Source organism: Anguilla anguilla, chromosome 16 (assembly GCF_013347855.1).
Source record: "Anguilla anguilla isolate fAngAng1 chromosome 16, fAngAng1.pri, whole genome shotgun sequence".
Classification (NCBI taxonomy): Eukaryota; Metazoa; Chordata; class Actinopteri; order Anguilliformes; family Anguillidae; genus Anguilla; species Anguilla anguilla.
The window spans coordinates 24,934,525-24,954,259 of NC_049216.1; the positions used below are offsets into that span (position 1 = coordinate 24,934,525).

General features: G+C 42.9%; 1 protein-coding gene across 2 annotated transcripts in view; it reads left to right on the plus strand.

Annotated features, from left to right (window-relative positions):
• Positions 1–19,735, plus strand: part of LOC118214810 (protein FAM189A1-like) — a 107,645-nt gene that overhangs the window by 1,863 nt on the left and 86,047 nt on the right. The window lies entirely within an intron of this gene.

A 19,735-nucleotide genomic window follows, 5' to 3' on the forward strand; every position in this document is an offset into this window, starting at 1 on the left:
ATGATTAAGACGGGTGAAGCTATTTTCACTAATCTTGAAACTACATATTTGTGCTTTGAATAGCAAAGTTAGTCTGTTATCTCAAGAGATTTTGACTGATCGATTGTTTTTTGGTGTATGTATTGAACTTGGCAGTAATAACACCTGACTACATTGAGTTAAATGTATATGGGTGTTGGTTTCCTAATGTTGTGCTATTTGGTTATTGGCCCAATTAAACCAGTTTTGATTATTTATTGTAGCATGTGTTGCTTTTCTAGTATTTATTCCTCAAAACATGAGAAATTAAATTTGATTGGGTCAAGGAAGTGTTTATTCGAAGTGAAAGGTACAGGTGTTGTGGGCCAGCATTTTGTTTTGGGGTGTAGGGTCAGGTTTGGCACTTGGAATCTGCTAAACTCAAAATCCTGTCAAAATCCTAAAACATCAGCTCTGTGTTAGGAGACAGCGACACAGGTAGCTAGGGACCAGGGATTGTGCAGAAGTGTGTTTTTTCTCATTTTTAAGCTAATGTTACAAGTTTTCTCTCCCAACAGAGATGTCTTATCTTTCCTGTTTCCCATTTTTATTTACTTCAGGTCAAACGTTAAGTAAAGCGTTTAAAGAACCTGCTTTTTAGATTACCGTAGCCCCATTGTGCAGAACAGAAATGAGTGCTGTTGCCTCTCCTTGTCTTTTTAATGGCTTGTGCTGATTCCAGTGGTCCATGCATGGGCTTTGCACCTATTGAAACTAAAACGTAAAGATTTATTTGAAATAAGAAATGATCTCTTAGTCTTATCAACATCACAGCATTCAGCCCTTGGGCATACAGTATGTAGGCCTGTAATATGTACCCGCATATGCTTGTAATTCTTTCTACATTATTCTTTTTAAATTGATCTTCATGGTGAAAGCTTCTGTACATTTAGATTTTATCCTGTCTCCCCTCTATATCTACCATAGGCCAAACACCATGTATCCAAGTTACTTGTGCTTGAAGAGATTGTTTCTGTGTGCCAAGTGACTGTTGCACTAGAGATTCATCAAGCATGGTGTTCAATAAATAATGTCTATAAACAGATAGTTTGTCTTAATTATTGTGCCGTGTAAAGATAGTCTTTGTGTGACAGCATTTTCTGCACCTTAAATTTTTATGGCAGGCCCTGTAAATATTCATGAAGGCACACTTTCTTGATTTCCTGTCAGAGATTTCAACAGACCAGGGAGTGTCACTTTGCAAACAGAAAAGGGCATTTCATTAATTATATATGCAGAGAAGTGAGAGATGGTACAGACAGGCAACCAGCTGGGGCAGAGGGGTGGATAAGCCTGTGTCATTAGAGATAACCCACACAAGGGTCACAGTTCAGGGCAGGCTCATATCCAACACCTTCTAAAATTCACTTTCAAGCCAAAGCATGAAATTTATACTTGGATGGCGTGACTCTTCGAGCATGCGCTCCGTCTTTGTGTCTTCAGACATTGTTCTCATCGTTTTGTGTCAGGGCCGTAGTTTGTGTGGGACTGGTAATTATTTCATGAGAAATGGACCATTGTGACGGCTTTTTTTCCCCCTCAGTCCACCTGCCTTAGTGGTAGACTGGTGCTTCCTCCATTCAACACCTTTTATTAACATTAGGAACGTAGGTCTTGGTCATTCGCTGTGAATCATTCTGGATCAGAGCATCTATTGAATAAATGAATGAATGTTTACAGAAATGATTAATGCCTGTCAAAGCTGGTCTGTTTGCCGTGAACGAGAAAAATATAAGAAGAGCCTGACGCTGTGGAAAATTGACTTGGAATGCCTCTGGCAATGTGAAGTATCTCATGTCATCACACACTTTGCACGGGAAGCATCAGGCTAATGGAGAGTGACATCAGGCTGATATCCTAGCAGAGCTGATCAGCTCCAGTGTTAACACAAATAGAAGGAATTGTGAACCCTCCAGAGGGCAACCTATGGTGTGCTGGTAATAACAGGCCGGTGGTTAGGAGTGCTGCATTCTGGGTGTTTCGAATGGACACCTTGGCATGACTAATGATGAGACTGGTCTCATCTGCAAGAAGTGATGTGCCCCATGGGGTTGTGTGCGTCTGCGTGTGTGTCTGTGTGTGTGTGTGTGTGTGTGTGTGTGTGTGTGTGTGTATGTTTGCGTGCATATGTCGGTGTATATGTTTGCGTGTGCGTGTCTGTGTATATGTTTGTGTGTGTGTGACTTTTTGTATGTTTGTGTGCGTCGGTCTGTGTGTTTCTGTGCGTGTGCTTGTGTATGTTTGTGTGTATGTGTCTGTTTGTGTGCATGTTTCTGTGCGTGTGTCTGTGTTTATGTTTGTGTGCTGTGTGGAGCATTGTGAACTGAATGTATCGATGAGATCCATTTCACATGGTGACGCTGGCAGCTGGGTCTCGTGCTGGCCACCCGCCAGAGGGCTCCTCTGACCCCGGTGCCCTGCATTCACGCTGGAGTGTGCGTGTTTGTGTGTGGAGTGGGTTATTTATTTATCTTCTAGTGCATGGACGGGTAATGAGTTGTTCATCTGTTAATCTGGGCTCCCGTTCATTGACACAGATATATTGAGGGAATTATCACAGCGTGTGGAAGGCAGAACGTCTGCAGTATATCACCTATGGAAAATGGGTAGTCTGTACCTATGGGGGGGGACGGGTGGGTGGGTGTAAGAAAAACATCAGCAAGGAAAACGTTTATTTCCACAGGGGGAAATTATTAGCTTAAATTTAGCAGCTTAGTTTTCATCCCTTTTAGGGTTCTGGAATATTGGTGGAATATTTCTGCTCATAGAAGTAGGTATCTGCCTGTGACTCAGTCGCTTTGCGAGGGAGGCTTTGTTTTGCACGCGCTGCGCTGATTTCCCTGGAGAACGCGGTGGCGTGCGTTTCCATGGGCTGCGGTGGCCCGTGCAGCGTGTCTGTCAGCTGGAGCTAATATTCCCCGCGCGGGTATCGGGGGCAGCCGGCCGAGGGAGCGTCTCTGCGGAGCGGGAGGGAGCGGCTCCTTCCCCGGCTGTCCAGGGCTGCCCGCCACTGTAATGTGGTCTAACTGTTCCGCTGTGTGTTTGCCTCTCTGTCTGATGCAGGTGTCTGCCCAGAACAAATTTGGGAGGGGAGGGGGGCTGGGGGGTTTCTAGGTCAGTGCTCGTTCTCTCCTCCCTTGGTGGGGGGGGGGGGGGGAGATTAACTGTCCAGCTGGCTGATTTAGAGAATAGCGAAATGAGAACTCCCTCATTACCTGTACCTTTTTGTCCAGACTTTCGTTCCAAAATTTTTCAGGAAACAAAGCTTGCTTGTGGCAAGGTTCTGCCTTCTGAAGTGCATCAGTGTGCTTGTGTGTTCATTATTCACCTGCATGCTTTATTTATTTGTTTATTTATTTATTTGCACGGAGGAGCTGAGTGATTTTTGATTAATTAGTCTGTATGTGGGGTGCAGACACACACACTGCCATCCTGCCATGACCCGGGACATCTGCATTGGACTCTGATCTACAGCTGGAATGAGACTAGATCATAATGCCGCACTTATTACATTATTTTTTTGCTTCATTGGTTGCTCATATCCTGGGTTGCATTTGGAGCCCACAGTTTTTCAGGCAGACATGTTTTGTAACCTGTTTATATGCCTTGATGTTTTTAAAATTATTTTTACAAGAACAGTTGTGGAGAAAGACCTTGTTCAAGGGTAAGCCAGCAGCACCTGGGAGTATGGATGCTGGAAATTTCCTTATACTTTTTCCATAGCTCTCGCTCAGTAAACAGAGCTAGATTGTCAAGAGCTGACTGGAAGCACGGATTCAGGGTCACCGGAGGAAGAGCCTGTGGCAGCCCTGGGCTAGATTTCCTCAGGCTGCGATGCATTTCGCAGAGAACGGCCACCACCAGCAAGATACCACGCTGACAACTGCGCGTCCTAGCGAACTGTAATAACACTGAAGTGGAAGCGATTTGTGTTCTAAACGCGTGCTGTTTATTTAGCTGTCACCCGGCAACGTTTCTCAGGGGGCCTTTTCCTGTCCTGGCATTCTGGTCATTTGATAGGAAGTAGTCAGGAATACGTAACGTGGGACTGTTCTTCGGTTGGAACTACTTTAAACTGACCACTGACTGAGTTTACTTTTTGCTCCTGGTTTAGACGGCTATTTTTCCAGACGACAAACAGTCTTTTCATTCAAGCAATGAAGTACAGCCTATTAAACAAAATAGAATACAATTTAACGAGTCAAAGTAATTTGGTCTCATAGGTTTATGTATTGATCAAGAAAATTATATGCCAGTTTCTACCCACCCTTATGTTGGAGACTGACACAAAAGAAAGTGTTAGATAACCTAGCCATTGTAGTCTGTAACAGTGTGAAGGGTTCACCGTTTGGTATCAGAATCGATGTTTGTGAAAAATAAATCCAGAAAAAATGTGTTGTTGGCTGATATGTCATACAGTACACTTGATTAGCTTTCTAGTTACTAGCACTAACACCCAGCTCAGTTATGATAAAAGATTTTGTGCAGACATCTCATGGCTGGTTAGGTCTGTTATTTGGTAATGCAGTATTGAAGATGACATTAATCCTTTTTGACTGTGACTTGAATGGTCCTTCTGGCTTGCTTGCCATTTATGATTTTTGCTTTCTATTCGTTGAACAATTTATGACATTAAAGAATATCTGGCATATATTTTTCTACTGAGGACTGTAGAAAATATAGAGAATTACCATCTTGAAAAGAACGTAGTGAATGACTATCTTGGAAAAATTGACCGTGTGATGAGACAAACCTGCAAACACGGTCGCACATTCACTACGGGAGAAGATGAAAAGACATTGGTGTTACAGTGCGGATGGGCCCCACAGTCCAGCACAGATTATGCCAGTTCCAGCTGTGGTTCTGAGCCCTGGATGGTGGCACGTAATTGGCATAATCATAATCGGCGGGACATCTGTGTCTCATCATGTCTCCGCGACCCCCTTCTGGTCAGCCGGCACCAGTAGCGTGCGCGAATTACACGCGTGTCATTCTCCGACTCCATCTCAGTGTGCGCTCAACTGGTGCACTGTGGCATGAAAAGAAGCCATGTTTTGAGGTCAGGTGTTCCTTAAGAGAGTGTGTGCTTGTCTTTGCACTGCTGGGTTGACAGAGGAGGTTGTAGTGATGAGTGCTAAATGCACAAGTTGCGTTCAGAACTGGGAGAAAAAATGTTACCCATACCATTAGCATGGATGGGGTAAACCTGAAGTCATGTTAGAAAAGCATCACAACAATCCTCTCAGTTGTCTCAACTAATCTGAATGATTCATTGGAATAATTGCTGGTGAATGTCAAAAAAACCTTCAAAGTTAAATGTAAAAATGTGGCTTATAGACTGTAATTATCTTCTGAGAGGATCCTACAGTGAACGCTCCTCACATGGTGGAAAGTGAACTATGACTCAGCCTGCAGTACCATAATAACTTTCAAATCAGTGACTAATTATGTGGTCACAGCAAGTCAGCTGGGGTCTGGATGAAAAATGGTGGTATAGAATGCCCTCAGAACTGGGGACCTGCGGACACCCCTCTATTTTATTCAGTGGTCTTTCCTTCTAGACTGGCTCCACACACGTCTCTTTTTCAGTGATGGACAATAGGAGAAAGGACTTGAGTCGTCAGAGCTGTTAAATCAGGGCATCATAAAGTTTAACGTCGCCACAGAAGCTGTTGAATGAAATGGGCATGTCCGCAGTCCCTCCTCTCCCTGCTCTCACCTTCGCTGTATATCATAGCATAACAGAAACTGTGAACCAAAGAGGCTGTCACCACTGCCAGGGGAGGGTGCCCCTGTGCCTCGCGTCCTCGTGGAGTCACGCGTGCAGAACGGGGACTTTTCCGGGTGTCCTTGCCCGGCCCCGCCTGCTCGCTGCAGATAGGATGTGCCGCTAGCCGGAGCCAAGCGGCGCCGCCGATCCGGGCTGGAACCTCAGGCTTCAGGATCCGCGCTGAAAGACGAGCTTTAATTCAGGAAATCCAGCTCGGGAGCTCTCGCGCAGAGCTGCGCTTCTAATTAACATCCCCTCGGGAGAAAGTCGCGCGGAATGGCGGCTGTTTTTCTACCCCCTTTTTTTTTTTTTTTGCAAGCGCTTGCTGGAGGTTCGGTTGCTGGGCAGGAATCCAGTTTAGCATTGCAGACAGTTTTAAATGAGATTAGCATTAGGTCTAACCTGAATACCTGAATCAGAGGCTACGATTGAAAAATCTGCCTGCTTTCATTATGTGGAGTGTAACGCAGAGCCAGGATATGGTGATAGTCACTTGGGTCCGACACACAAGATCATTTCCCTCTTATTTTCCCCATTCCTCTTCTGACGGGCTACAGAGGCTTCTTTGGCCTTTGTGTGGGGGAAAAATTACATGTTTCTCATTTTCCACACGATCCTCTGAATTAGAGAGGATTGGTATTGAAGGCCAGCAATTGTCTGGGTTATCCCTTTGAATTTTGAGGCAGAGGGTAATTTGCAGTGCGCGAAACCGCTGCGACCTTCATGGTGTGAGTGCACTCAGATTTGTTCATTCCTCTCTGCGAGGTAATTCTCAGGGTCTAATGTGCAGTTTTTGGGACTCTGCATAGAAACTCGTGGTGATTTGGCACTGAGGCTCTGCTGGGCTCCTGCAGATATGGAGCGTGGCAAAGCTGCGTTCCTTTTAATTAGCCTGGTGTGCACCTCTGCAAGGCACATAATGATTTTCGCCTGTACAGTAACTGATGAGGAGGAGGAGGAGTAGGGTGAGGAGCAGAAGGCTTTTATGTTGCATTTGAATCTGCCGGCATAGGAATATAAATACAATATTTTATTTGGATAACAATTTTCGACTGCCTTGTGCATTGCGTTTGCACTTGCTTCTTTTCAGTCGCCCTGTTCACTTTTTTTTGGGGTGGGTGGGTGGAACTTAGCTAGTTGAAATTCCACATCTAAGACTCTTGTTCACCCACCTCAGTGTTACTCTGTAATGACTGCATGGACCCATATAATGGACAGCCTGCTTAGGGAAACCTGCTTTGTGTGTAGAAGAGCTTACCAACCGTCCTCTGTTCAGCAGGGAAGATGCTCAGCAGTCTGCCGGCACTGTCCCTTTAATTTTAATTTTCTTCTCCACACTTCTCCCATCACTCTAATGAGCAAAGAACACTCAGTCTGACTGCACGGAAGAAGGCAGTAGTTGAGTATTTAATTAACCAATGAAAGGGTAGTTGGGCCTATTATTTTGGTTGGAATCATATTCAAGATGCAAAGATGCATACATTATCTCTGGTTATATTGTGGGTTTCTTTTTCTTACTTGTGCTTGCTCTCTCTCTGTATATATGTATATATACATATATGTGTGTGTGTGTGTGTGTGTGTGTGTGTGTATATATGTCTGTCTATGCATTCAGAAAGTGGACTATTCAAACCTCTTTATGCAAGGTTTCAGAATGCTTGTTGCTGAATTGGGAGCACAGCTGCTGGATGCACTAAAGGGTTTGCGGGACAGACAGACTGAGGGTGGAGGGTCATGGGCAGGTAGTCTGCAATGGAAGAAATCCATCACAGAAAACAGAGATGGCAAGGAACCTTGGAAGAATGTATTCACTGTGATCTAGAGACAGTCCCCGTGGACTACAGTGATTTTCCACATGCCTCTTTCCTGAAAAGGTCCCACAATGCAATGCAAAGGACATTTCTGGTTGATATACGGAAGAAATTTGAGGGATAGTTATCTTTTTTTTGAATATTTTGATTTGTGGCATGAACCCTGTCAAAGAAATGAGTCCTTCAGAGGCATTGGGTTGTACTGTTTTTATGTATTTGGTTAAGGTATATAGTTTTATTGTACAGTAATACAGTATCTTTGCCTGGATGATGATTCTTTGGAAAAATAAATTCCCTCCCAACTGTAGACATTCAGAGGCATATATGAATCTTAATTGTTTTAAGTATTTCAAAATCTTGCAGTGTCCACATGTGTCCTTGCGGTGTCTGAGTAATTGAACAATTTGAGTGGTTTTTTGGGAAGGTACAGGAAAAATCAAAGCTAACCGAAACTCTAAAACCGCTGGAATCATTAAAGCTATAGGTGCCATGGACTTGTCAGTGGTGATCCAGTACAGGCCAGCATATTGCAAACATTTGTCAAAAAAATGGATATGTATATTAAAGGATGCCCTGAGTTGCCCTCAATAAATGCCTGAGTTTGCACCATAAATTTTAATTATAGATTTAGTTTTCCTGGTGAAGAGTGAATGGAAGACAACCATGGTAATTTAGAAATGCATTTCTCAGAATTAAATTCTTGTTGCATACTAATGGGCAAATTATGGATGCCTCAGAAGAGTGTGCTCTCTGGGACTTTCATTTTACTCTCATTTCTGTATTGCAGAGAAAAGGATGAATTCTGAGCTTTCTAATGGAAGTTAATGTCAGCCCTGAGGAACTGACTTTAAGGGGATCCTTCCAGTCTATGTACTACAGCACAGACAGAGAAAAAACACATATCTGTGAGTTCCTGTATATCTCATCCCTGTCTTCCTTCCTGGGTTACAGTCTTGCAATGGGGATACAAAATATTTTTACTGTGGTAGTTATCGCTACCAAAAGCTAGTGATTCATAGCTTATTTTGCATTAATGTGAGGGAGAAAAACTACCCTCCCCCCACATACATTTTGAATGCAGCTGTTAAGGAAGAGAAAATGAGGACAATGGATAGCGGAAATGTGATGAGTTTCCTGATCACGGGTGATTGACGTCAGACAGGGGTTCGGAGGTCAGGGAACAGGCCTGGGTGGAGGAGGGATGATCCAAACAAAGAGATAGAGGGAGGAGGAGACAGACAGGTGGGGGACAATGATTGCTTTCCTCCAGTTGCTCTGTCCATCGAGGCACAGAATGCTTCCTGTTGACTTCAAAATCACTGAAACAGCAGAGAGAAGAGCAGACTTCTGTGTAAGACTGTACCGTTGTTTTAAATGGAGAGGTCAAATGCAGGCCTTCATCCTTGACAAAATAGCAATGGCAAAAATCTACAGGATACAGATGAAAAATACATGATAAAACTGAGCCCTGGGCTTTCTCTCATCTGTTCATATGATCACTGTATTTTATTTTATACATTGACTGCACTGTTTTAAAGCCACTGTTGAGGTTTGAGGGACTAATGAGTGGTAATGAATTATTGAATCTGTGAATTAAAACTGTTGGATCTTTCTTAATGCCATTTAACCTGGAGGATAATTAAAGTAGCCTTGACTGATATCAGTTATTCAGTACTGCAAGGGCTGAGCTTAAGAACAAAATGTTCTGTTGCTTTGGCCAATCCTGTCACAGAGGTTGTGGACACAAGTCAGGGGTTGAATTTGCGTACGTTGACTTATTGAGTGCAGTCTTACAGGAAATGAATTACAGATTTGCTATTGCAACAGTGCTTAAGCCAGTGTGCTTTGACTTAATATTGATCAGTTGATTGGATGGACCTCAATCAATATCTAGGTTTGTAAATCCTTTTTAGGGGATTAAGCACCATACAAAAGAAGTGAATTAGTAAAGAATCAAATAAATAAATAAAATCTATACCACAGCAAATGTAATTTTAAATGTACAGGTATGTGTTAGATTTTCCCATATCTACTGTTAAATGCATAAGTATTGGGACAGTGACACAAAAACAGTTGTTTTGCCTCTGCACTCCAGCACACTAGATTTGAAATAAAACTTTTGGGTTAGTGCAGACTTTCAGTTTTATTTTGAGGGTATTTACATCTGTCCTGAGTGATCCGTGTAGGAATTACAACCCTTTTTAGATATAGCCCCCCATTTTAGGGGAAAAAATGTAATTGGACAAATTAACAAAATGAAAAGGTTGACTGCAAGTACTAAAAAAAGTAATTGGACAATTATCTGCTATGCTGTTTCTTGGCCAGCTGGTGTTGTTGAATCGATAACTTACGGACAAGAAAGTTAACAAAAGGTTGAGAGTTGATTCTAGGTGTGGAATTTGGAGTTTTTTTCTCTGCAAAATGCAGACTACTGGTATGCCTCAAGAACAGAATGGCCACCATAGAGTTTGCTAAAAAAAAAAAAAAAAGTACATTAGAAAACCTCTTGAGTTCTGGAACGAGCTCTTATGGACAGATGATATCAGTATTAACTTGTACCAAAGTTATTGAAAGGGAAAAGTGTGGAGAAAGAATGGTACATGATCCAAAGCACCCTCATATATCTGTGAAACATGGTGGAGGTTGTGTTATGGCTTGGGCGTGTACTGTATGGCTACCTCTTGAACTGGCTCACTTGTCTTCACTGATGATGTGACTGCAGACAGCAGCAGCAGGATGGACAATGACCACAAACACACTGCTAAAGCAACCAATGGGCTTTTTCAGGGCCAAAAACTAAAATGTTCTTGACTGGCAAAGTCAATCATCTGACCTGATATTGAAGTCAAGACTAAAGGCAAAAATCCTCAGAAACAAACAGGAACTGTACATGGCTGCAGTATAGGCCTAGCAGAGCATCCCCAGGGTAGATACCCAGTGTCTGATGTCTATGGGTCGCAGACTTCAGGCAGTCATCAAATGCAAAGGATTTGTAACCAAATATTACATATGACAACTTTACAATAATGTTAAGTTGTCCAGTTACTTATGTTCTCCTAAAATGGGGAGACCATGTATAAAAAGGGCTGTAATTCCTACACGGATCACTGGATATGAATGTAACCTACCCTTAAAGCAGACAGTCTGCACTTTAACCTCATATGCTTTGTTTTACTTTAAAACCAATGTGCTGAGTACAGAGCCAAAACATAAAATGTGTCACTGCCCAAATATGTACAGACTCTGCACTGTATATATGTGTGTAAAAACACACATATCAGCCAAAGACATATTATCATTTCTGTACAAGTCAGAGTGGAATGCATGTCTTCTAGATTTGGGGGGTAAAAAAAAAGTATGAATGCTGTCAAGCTTCTCCAATACAGTAGATGTACATTCCTGTCAGCAACGCACGTGGCTTATCCCTACTCAAAGGCCTCCTGAAACTACAGCCATGTCACCCACATTTACCTCGTGCAGTCTACCCCCCACTGGCATATATATATATATAGACTCTGACACGTACCGCCAGGGCTGTCTCTCGGCAGAGAAAAAGGATGGAATCTCCTAAGAATGCTTTCCGAGTGACAGGCAGCGGCAACATTCTTAGAATATTTGCCTGCTACTCTGGTTACCTGTTTTTAAGGAACTGACTGGTGGAGCCGAATGTCCCACCAAGACTAACCTTCAACTGTGAATAACGATCACAAAGTATGCACTAACGTGTGCTGCGTATGGAGCCTGTACGCTGTATCCACAGACAGAGCCTCAAATAATGAGCCTTGATGCTACAGGAGACGTGCACGTGTGCTTCTGTATGGAGCCAGTAGTGCAAGCTGTTGGCACCCATACCCTACAGTGCTGTCAACTATATTCAGAGTGCATTAGATGTGATTAAGTGGGCTGTCCATCAAAGCAGCGCTGAGGGGCGCTTTCGGATGTGCGCCCTGTCTGAGTGGATTGGCCACGGTGCCTCTGCCTTTTGATCTCTGGGGAGGAGGCCTGCCAACCTCGCACATCTACGACGGACTTGTTTGATATTCCCCTGGAAAGGTGATGTAGCGCTGTTGTAGCTGTGTATTGTTAGAACTGGTGTTACTGCACAGGAGTCGCCATGTTGCCTTGGTTAGTGCATTGCTGTACATTGCCTTTCATTTTCCTTACACATCTGTAAAGCTCACAGTATCCTGATTATATTCTAGAAAGTGCTGTGCAATGGATTGATTATTAATAAATATAAACTTTTTTTTTTTTACGTTTATGAAAGATTTAACGTTTCCTCAAAGTTCTCTCAGGAACCTTTTTTTGCACTTACGCTTTTTGCGATTCACAATTAATTATATTTGGACTGAGCATTAAAACATCTGTCTGACTTGCATATTCTGTCCCAGGGAGTGCTATAACTGAAACTTGGCATGTTTCTGGTGTGGGAAATTTACTGCACTAACAGACCTGTCTCACTCAATCTGCTCGGATTCCGCCAGGCTGTGTTCTGTGTTCTGCCTGTGATTTCTGTGCTGTTCCTCAGCCTCTGGCTCTGTCCAGTCTGGGCATCTGTCCACGAGCCTCGTACCTCAAATCCATAAAGATGTGCTCTTGCCCAGAACATACTGTCCATTTCATGTCCTAGATTTGCCTGTGCAATACAGCACTTCTGTGTGCTTTGAAAAATTGTTTTTTATATTAATAATATGGAAATTATGGTGCCAGTTCATTTATCTGCGGGTGAACAAGATTTACACATCAGGCTAAGCGTGTTTGCAGTAGTTTGTGGTGGTGGGTAATCTGTCACAGGTTAATGCACTTGGAGTGTAGAGTCATGCGTATCTTTGGTTATCATGCAATATGTATGTGTGTGTGTGCACATGGGTGCATGTGTGTAGGCTTATATTACACAGGGACAGCCATGTATATATTGTAATGGCTTGCGTGGATATATACGTTTTTATCTCTTGATTCAGTGGTGAATGTCACCTCTCAGGCTTTATAGACCTTTTTTGGGCAGGGGGTGGGGGGTGTGGGGAGGGTGGTGAGGTCTGCAAAGGCCAGGAATAAGTTATGCTCTCATCTTATTATCAAGAGGATTACACACTCCTGATAGCACAAAAAAAAAAAGAAATAGGGCACTGGACACAGTGTGAACAGCTCATTGCTGTCAATGTCAATGGTTTGAATAGTCCTCTTTCTTTTGACACTCATGTTGAATCATGTCGGTTTTCTGTTGCTCAAGCTGAAAAAGTTGAGGGTCATTATATTGATAGGGCTTTTCCTTATTTGGCTGGTGATGCAAACTGGTGGCAAGTGCACATGTTTAAGAGGTTTTTTCAGACTATTAACTCTCAAGCTGGAATGTGTCATTAACTGTGGTAATGAGACCGCTTATTTATGTAATAGTGCAGGATTAGTGGCAGGGTACTTTATGTTTGGAAGCAGGGACTTTTGCCCCCTCATTTTTCATTATGCCTTAATAGAAGGCTGTCTGTGTCTCTTATTTATAGCTTTGGGATTTATAAAGTGCATGCCCCCCTAATCTTTTCATACATGTATCACAGTAAATTTACTTCATGCACACATTCATCATAAAAAGCTTGAGACAGAAAAATGATGTTCCAGAGGACCATATAAATCTTTCGCTGAACATGCACACTGCTGGTGCACGCCACCTTCCTGCCGAGATATCTCAATTTATATTACTCACCGTCCATTAAATTGCCGGAATAAATTTGAGATTTGAGGATAGGTTATTTGGTGTGTTTAATTTTCTGAAAACAAACTGAGACAATGCTAGCAGAATTTTAAAGTCTTAATAAATCAGATACTGATGAGAGAAAACCGAAATGAGACCTTGTCTGCTTGTCCTGGAATATGTACCACCTGGAAATTATATTGTGTATATAAGGATATTGTGCTAAGGATTATTACTCTGCCTTATAGTGCCTTACTCTGCCTTATAGTGCAGTTGTGGAAAGGGCTTCACAATCATTGGACGCATCGAATATGGCTCTTTTTTACACTTATTGCTTTGGAGTGTGAGAGCATGTCTGCGGGTCTTATATACAGCTTGCTTTGATATGGGTGTTTAGATGAGAGGGCTTCCCGAGGGCTTTGTCCCCACCGCATCCCCCTCTCCCCTGAGATCCCAACACACCGGGGAAAGGAACAAGGAGATCACCTTCACTGTGGCCCATGTCTTACATGATGGGAAATTAACAAATGAAGGCAATGGAATGAAAACTTTCACGTATCGAAAGCGCAAAGATAAAACCTGGAAATATGCAAAGCAAAACAATGCACATACACAGTAAAATGTCCTTTGTTAATTCAACTCTGAACAGAGTACATATGAGTCCAATAATTTCGCACTGTGCTTACTGGGTACTGTGTAACAGACAGACTGTCGTCTTTATCACACTAACATATGGATTTAGTGGATTTTACCAAGACAGTTTTGTAAATCCCTCTGGATTAGAAAAACTGCCAAATGAATGAATACGAAACTATTGCAGCTGCCAGGAAGTGTCTCATCGTAATGTGCTTGTTCTTAGTGCAGTTATGGCTCCTGTAGTCCAGAATCAAAACCTGACCATGTCAGCTGCTACTGCAGCCACCAGCCCCGCATGATGGCGCTTGACTGGTCGTAGTGTCACTCAGGTAAATGTATCAGTCAGCAGGGAGGCTTTGATTGGTCAATTGGGCATCTTCTCTCTGCCTGCACCAGCTGGGCATGTAATGCATTCCTCCAGAATCATGACTGCGCAGCTTAGCTAATAGGGAGACCCTGTGTCCTGTACTTTAAATCTGAAAAGCCATGCTCTGAGGGAGAATATTAGCCCTTACTGCCTCCACAATTGTTACAATGTCGAATGAAACTGGTCTGGAAGCGATTCAACTCAGCCCTTCGTTTGTCCTGTACGGTGCATATTATTTAGCCAGTTTTATCACAAGTTTTAGCTGTTTAGAGAGAGGAAATTCACCTTCTTTTTTCCTGTCACATGTCTCTTTGATAAGCTTAATGTATTGTGTCTTGTGGAGAAAGCCCTTTAAGAATAAAATTCTGGCTGTGATAATATTCCGGGCCCGTCTGCTGGTTCAGTCTTCATGTAATGCAATTATTAGAGCCAGTGTAATAGCAGGTGAGGAAATTATTAATGTAAATTAAATTTAGACTCAAAACTCATTTAGCCGCAGTGCTGCTGTGTGGCTGAGCCCAGGTGTGGCGTTTAGGTGAGCTGCGCTTCATCGCTAACATCCCAGGCGTCCTAGGGCGCTCTGAGCAGCTGTTGCGTGTGTGTGTGTGTGTGTGTGTGTGTGTGTGTGTGTGTGTGTGTGTGTGTGTGTGTGTGTGTGTGTGTGTGTGTGTGTGTGTGTGTGTGTGTGTGTGTGTGTGTGTGTGTGTGTGTGTGTGTGTGCGTGTCTGTCTGTCTGTCTGTCTGTCTGTCTGTGTGAGAGAGAAAGAGATAGAAAGAGAGAGACAGAAAAGGACAGGGAGAGAAAGAGCGATATTGTCTGAGGGGTAGTAAACTGGGTTTTCTCACCCTCGGCTCAGACACAGCTTATCATTTATAGCGGTGTTTAATACCGCTCTGCGTGTCTGCTCCAGAACATCATCTCTAACAGAGCATTTAGACACTGGAACAACTTTTCTCATTTTTAAACTGTTATTATTGTTCCTGAAGGAGCCCTAAAAGGCGGCGCTCTCTGGTGATAACCCTGGAGCTGGGGCTTTCTTGTAGGCATTACTCTATTATACGGGAGTGAGACCCAGAGGATGAGTTAGGGGGAGAGAATGAGGGGTGAAAGTCCATGTACAGAAATGGAACAGTGTGGTAAAAGTGTGCTGCGCTACTGGGACAGGGAACGATGGAGAAGGAGGGAAAATGAGCAGAGGTGTCATTTAGGGATTTAATGGTTGAGAGGAAGCACGTCACATTCGAAGGAGGAAAGATGGGTGCGTAATGAGAGTCCCAGTAACACCCGCCATGGGCTGACAGGTGATTGGGTTCTCATGCCACTGATGGATGTGGTGCAGTTGGTGCCTGTGGTTGACTTGCAAGACCATTTAATCATGCCTCACAGATGTCCAACCTTCCCCCCCCCCCCCTAAAAAAAATGCATGAATGCACCTACACACACACAAATAACCCCACATGCAGGCATGCATGCCCATGCACACTCACATACACACTCACGCACACACACACACACACACTCTCTCACACATGCATGCACTCACACACGCACACTCACACACACACACACACACGCGCGCACACGCACATACACACACGCACACACACACACACGCACAGACACACACACACACTCACGCACGTATGCATGCATGCACACACCCTGTCACAGCTGTAAGACAGGATATATCAAAACAACTAGAAGATGATGGCAGGAACTAAATCTTTCAGCTTTGCACCGTTTCTACATGCATTTATGCTCTTTACAAGCACCTCTGTCTGTCACGATTAAAGTACTTTCATCCTGTCTCATCCTCTTTGAAGACTTTACCTCTGTTTATTTGAGCAGAAATAAGATTGCTGGTTCTACATCAATAAAAACAGTTTTAGTTTAGCATTTTCAGTGTTTCTAAAATAAGGAACGTGTGAACGATGTTAAGAAACATTTTCTGACCTAGTTTGTTGCAGGTCTGAGTGGATCAGTGCAAGCTTGAACAGCTGCTTCTGGCTGGCTTGTTGGAATTTTCTATAACACTGACCAAAGCTTCTAATGAAGCTATATTATTGACAATTTTTCTGATTCAGTCATTGACCCATGGTTTAGAATAGACTGGCTGCTTAGTTCTGGTACATGGCAAGTTCATTTACATTTACTGTGCCAATTAGGTCTTTATATCCTTAAAAGGGTATGATGTCATTTAAAAAAAAGATTAAGAATACCTTACCTTGCCGTGAACTTTGAATGAAATGTATTTCATTCTTTTGTTTGAATTTCACCTCAACCTCAGCGCAGCAGTTATATTTCAGACACAGGAACAAGCCTAAGTAGAAAGTGCTTTAAAAGTGTGTTATACATAAAGACATTGGGGAGGATATATCAGAAATATAACTCATTGCAGTGCGTGGTATGCAAGTCAGAAAATCTGTTGAAAATTCTCAGAAAACACTTGGGAATGACTCCCTGTGATGAACTGGGTTTACACATTATCTAGCAGACGTTTCAGTGAAGCTGACTTCCACATTTGAGAATATATTGCACTCACCTTTTGTGATCATCACAACTCAGCATGATCCAAGAATGCATTGATGGTGCAGTGAAAAATTCTTGCGGGAACATTTGACAGAATGCCTTGGTATAATTTAAGCTATAATTTGCAATAGTAAAATTCATGTACCTACTCTTATGATGTTTTGTAGTCTCACAAAAAACTAGTGTCTTTAAAGTATAGTTTTTTTTTATATGCAGTTTAAATATGTTTTGTGGCTGCAGAATGCTCTTTGATACTGTCAGGGGCCTTTACTGTCAGGGAAGGCCGGAGGCTTGATTACACCATCATTACTGTGGGCTGTGCTCCCATCCACAGGGGAAGGGAGAAGCCCCTCCCTTTAAATGCTCTTTAGTTTCGGTTTCACACTAATCTAATCTTCAAGGCTCAAAGAAGAAGAGGTTCCCATGCCACTGATCGGTGAATAGGGTGGGCTGGAGTCATTGCCTCTTGCTCAGGGTTAATAAATTAGTATTAAAACTGTGAGGTACTATATCTACGTTTTGGGGCCAAACCAGAAATAAGCAGCTGCATTTATGCCAGATAATTTCCAGTTTAGCTCTAATAAATGGATGCAGTACTTGATGGTTTTAGGGCTTGTGCCAATTTGGGTGCTCCAGTGTTCAGAATTTCCTAGGGTGAATAATTAGCTTTGGAAATTGTCCAATTGGGAATGGTTATTAGCTCCAAAAATCCTCTTGCCACAGAGGCTTTGTCATAGAAAGGCAGAGAAGTAAACGGTGATTGTTGTGTTTGTGGTCTTTTTGGCGTGATTTCTGCACACTGTGATACTTTAGCCAATCATTTCTGAGTGTCAAAAATGCGTCCTTGTGGATGGTGAAGCTCACACAGCGGAGTTCTCTGGGTCTCCCCCTTCGTCGGCTCGACGCCGCAGACTCCAGATCCAGTTTGTGTCTGCCTGGGAGTGCACTGTCACCTCTCCTGGTCCATTGGGCTGTGCGGTCGCCCTGGCAACTGCAGGTGATGTTGGGACTATTCAGCATCCAGCAGGTTCCAGTTGACTCAGCCATGTGCCCCAAGGGTTTTATTAATTACTTTATATTCTAAAACAGGAGAGTGGTACGGGCCACCCTCCATTTTTGCCTTTATTCAGACGGGGAGAATGCGGTGGGTTTACAGATAGAGACATGATCGCAGCACAGAAAGTGCCAGGGTGGGGAATGGAACATCCGTCTCACTGAGTGCCGACGATGTCACCAAATTCACCACACTACCGTTCCCCACCAGCGCGTTCTCTCTGACCGGCGCTTCTGTCCATGCAGACACCAAGGCTTCCAGAATCGTCCATTTGCTGCACAGTCTGGGGTTCTAGATCAATCCTGGGCTCATCTCTCGAAATACTTTCCCACTTTCCTTTCTTATGCACATCTATCTGTCTTTAGTAAATGCTTGGTTAGTGCTCAGTTAAACTGTTGACTCAAAGGAATGGAGTAATTGATCGAAGCAAGGGTAGATCAATAAGAAGCCAATTACATCTCCTGTCTGAGAGCACTCGGAAGCATGTAACCTGGGGGAAGTGTTTGTACAGTAAAAAGAAGTGCAATTTGGTATTAAGCAGTTTTGTGTTTTTGTGGATTGTTTGTTTGCTTGTTTTTTTATATAGGTGGAGCAGTGGTCATCAGAATTCTGTGAGGTTGTGTTACAACTCCAAATTTGTCTTTGAAGGATGTTAACATGATCTCCAGTTTACTCAGGGCCGAATATCGATGTTATAAATTACTGTGTCTGGAGTTCAAAGTATATGGCCACAGTCTCTTCGATGGATTGCCTTTCAAGTGGGTTGAGATGTCATTTTGGGTTTGAGAACATATTTCCTCAGTTGTTCTTTCTGTAACAACGGGAAGCCTTCAGAGAGATATAACGAATGTGACCATTAAGTGGCACAGCCATGTGTGAATGTCTTCAAAGCGTCCCACATTAATGCATTGGCAGATGTTTTTCACAATTAATTGACAGTGTGCAGTGACAGGAATTTACAGGCCAACTGTGGAAAATAGATACCGCATTTCTATTTAAAAAAGCAGTCTTTAGTGTCAGAAGGACTAAGAAATGGAATTTCAGAATGAAGTCTGAAATGTAGGTCTTATCTATTTCAGAGACAGAAGCGAGAATTTAAATGACTCAAGTGTAACCGCGTCTGATTGTATGAAGGAAATATTATGGGCTGTTGCACCTTGACCTTGCATGTCTGTATCTAAGCAGTACTGTGAGATGGGTTGGGTCATCATTTTCATTATTGATGATGATGGTAATGTACAGTAAGAGAAATGTGGTTACCAGGTAACGGCTTAAACTCCATAGGTTTGCTCACTATAAAATAAATAAATTGCTTAAGTTTACAGTCTTCTCTCCATTCCATAATCCATCAGGTGGGCAAAAAAGCTATAGTGTCATGGGAAAGCTTAACGGAAGCCTCTGGCACAAGCCCATGACATCACCCAAGGCGTCAACTGCACAATGAGGCGAGCAAAATCCTACAGTCTGTGGCTCTCTCTTAAAACCCTCCCTTAATTAAATACCGCCACCCACCCTTCCCGCCATGGTCACAATTTGGTTTCAAACCATTAGGCACATCACGGCACCATGACTGAGCTAGTGCTTTAGCTTTGATAGCAGATAGCCATATTAGCCTCTATTATTGCAGGTAGTTTTCTTGCTTGTATAACAAAACAAAAAAAAAACATTGAATTAAAATTGGTAGCTTCTTTAAAATGAAATGTGTAGCATTACAGTTGATATTGGAACCACGGAAGCAACTTGAACAATAAAACGCGTGTTGTGGAGGCTGTTGGTGTTAAGCAGAGCTGAGTGTGAAGCTGCACCACCTGCGAGTGCCACGTGAGTGATCTGTTACTGACACCTCTACTGCTGTCTGAGGAG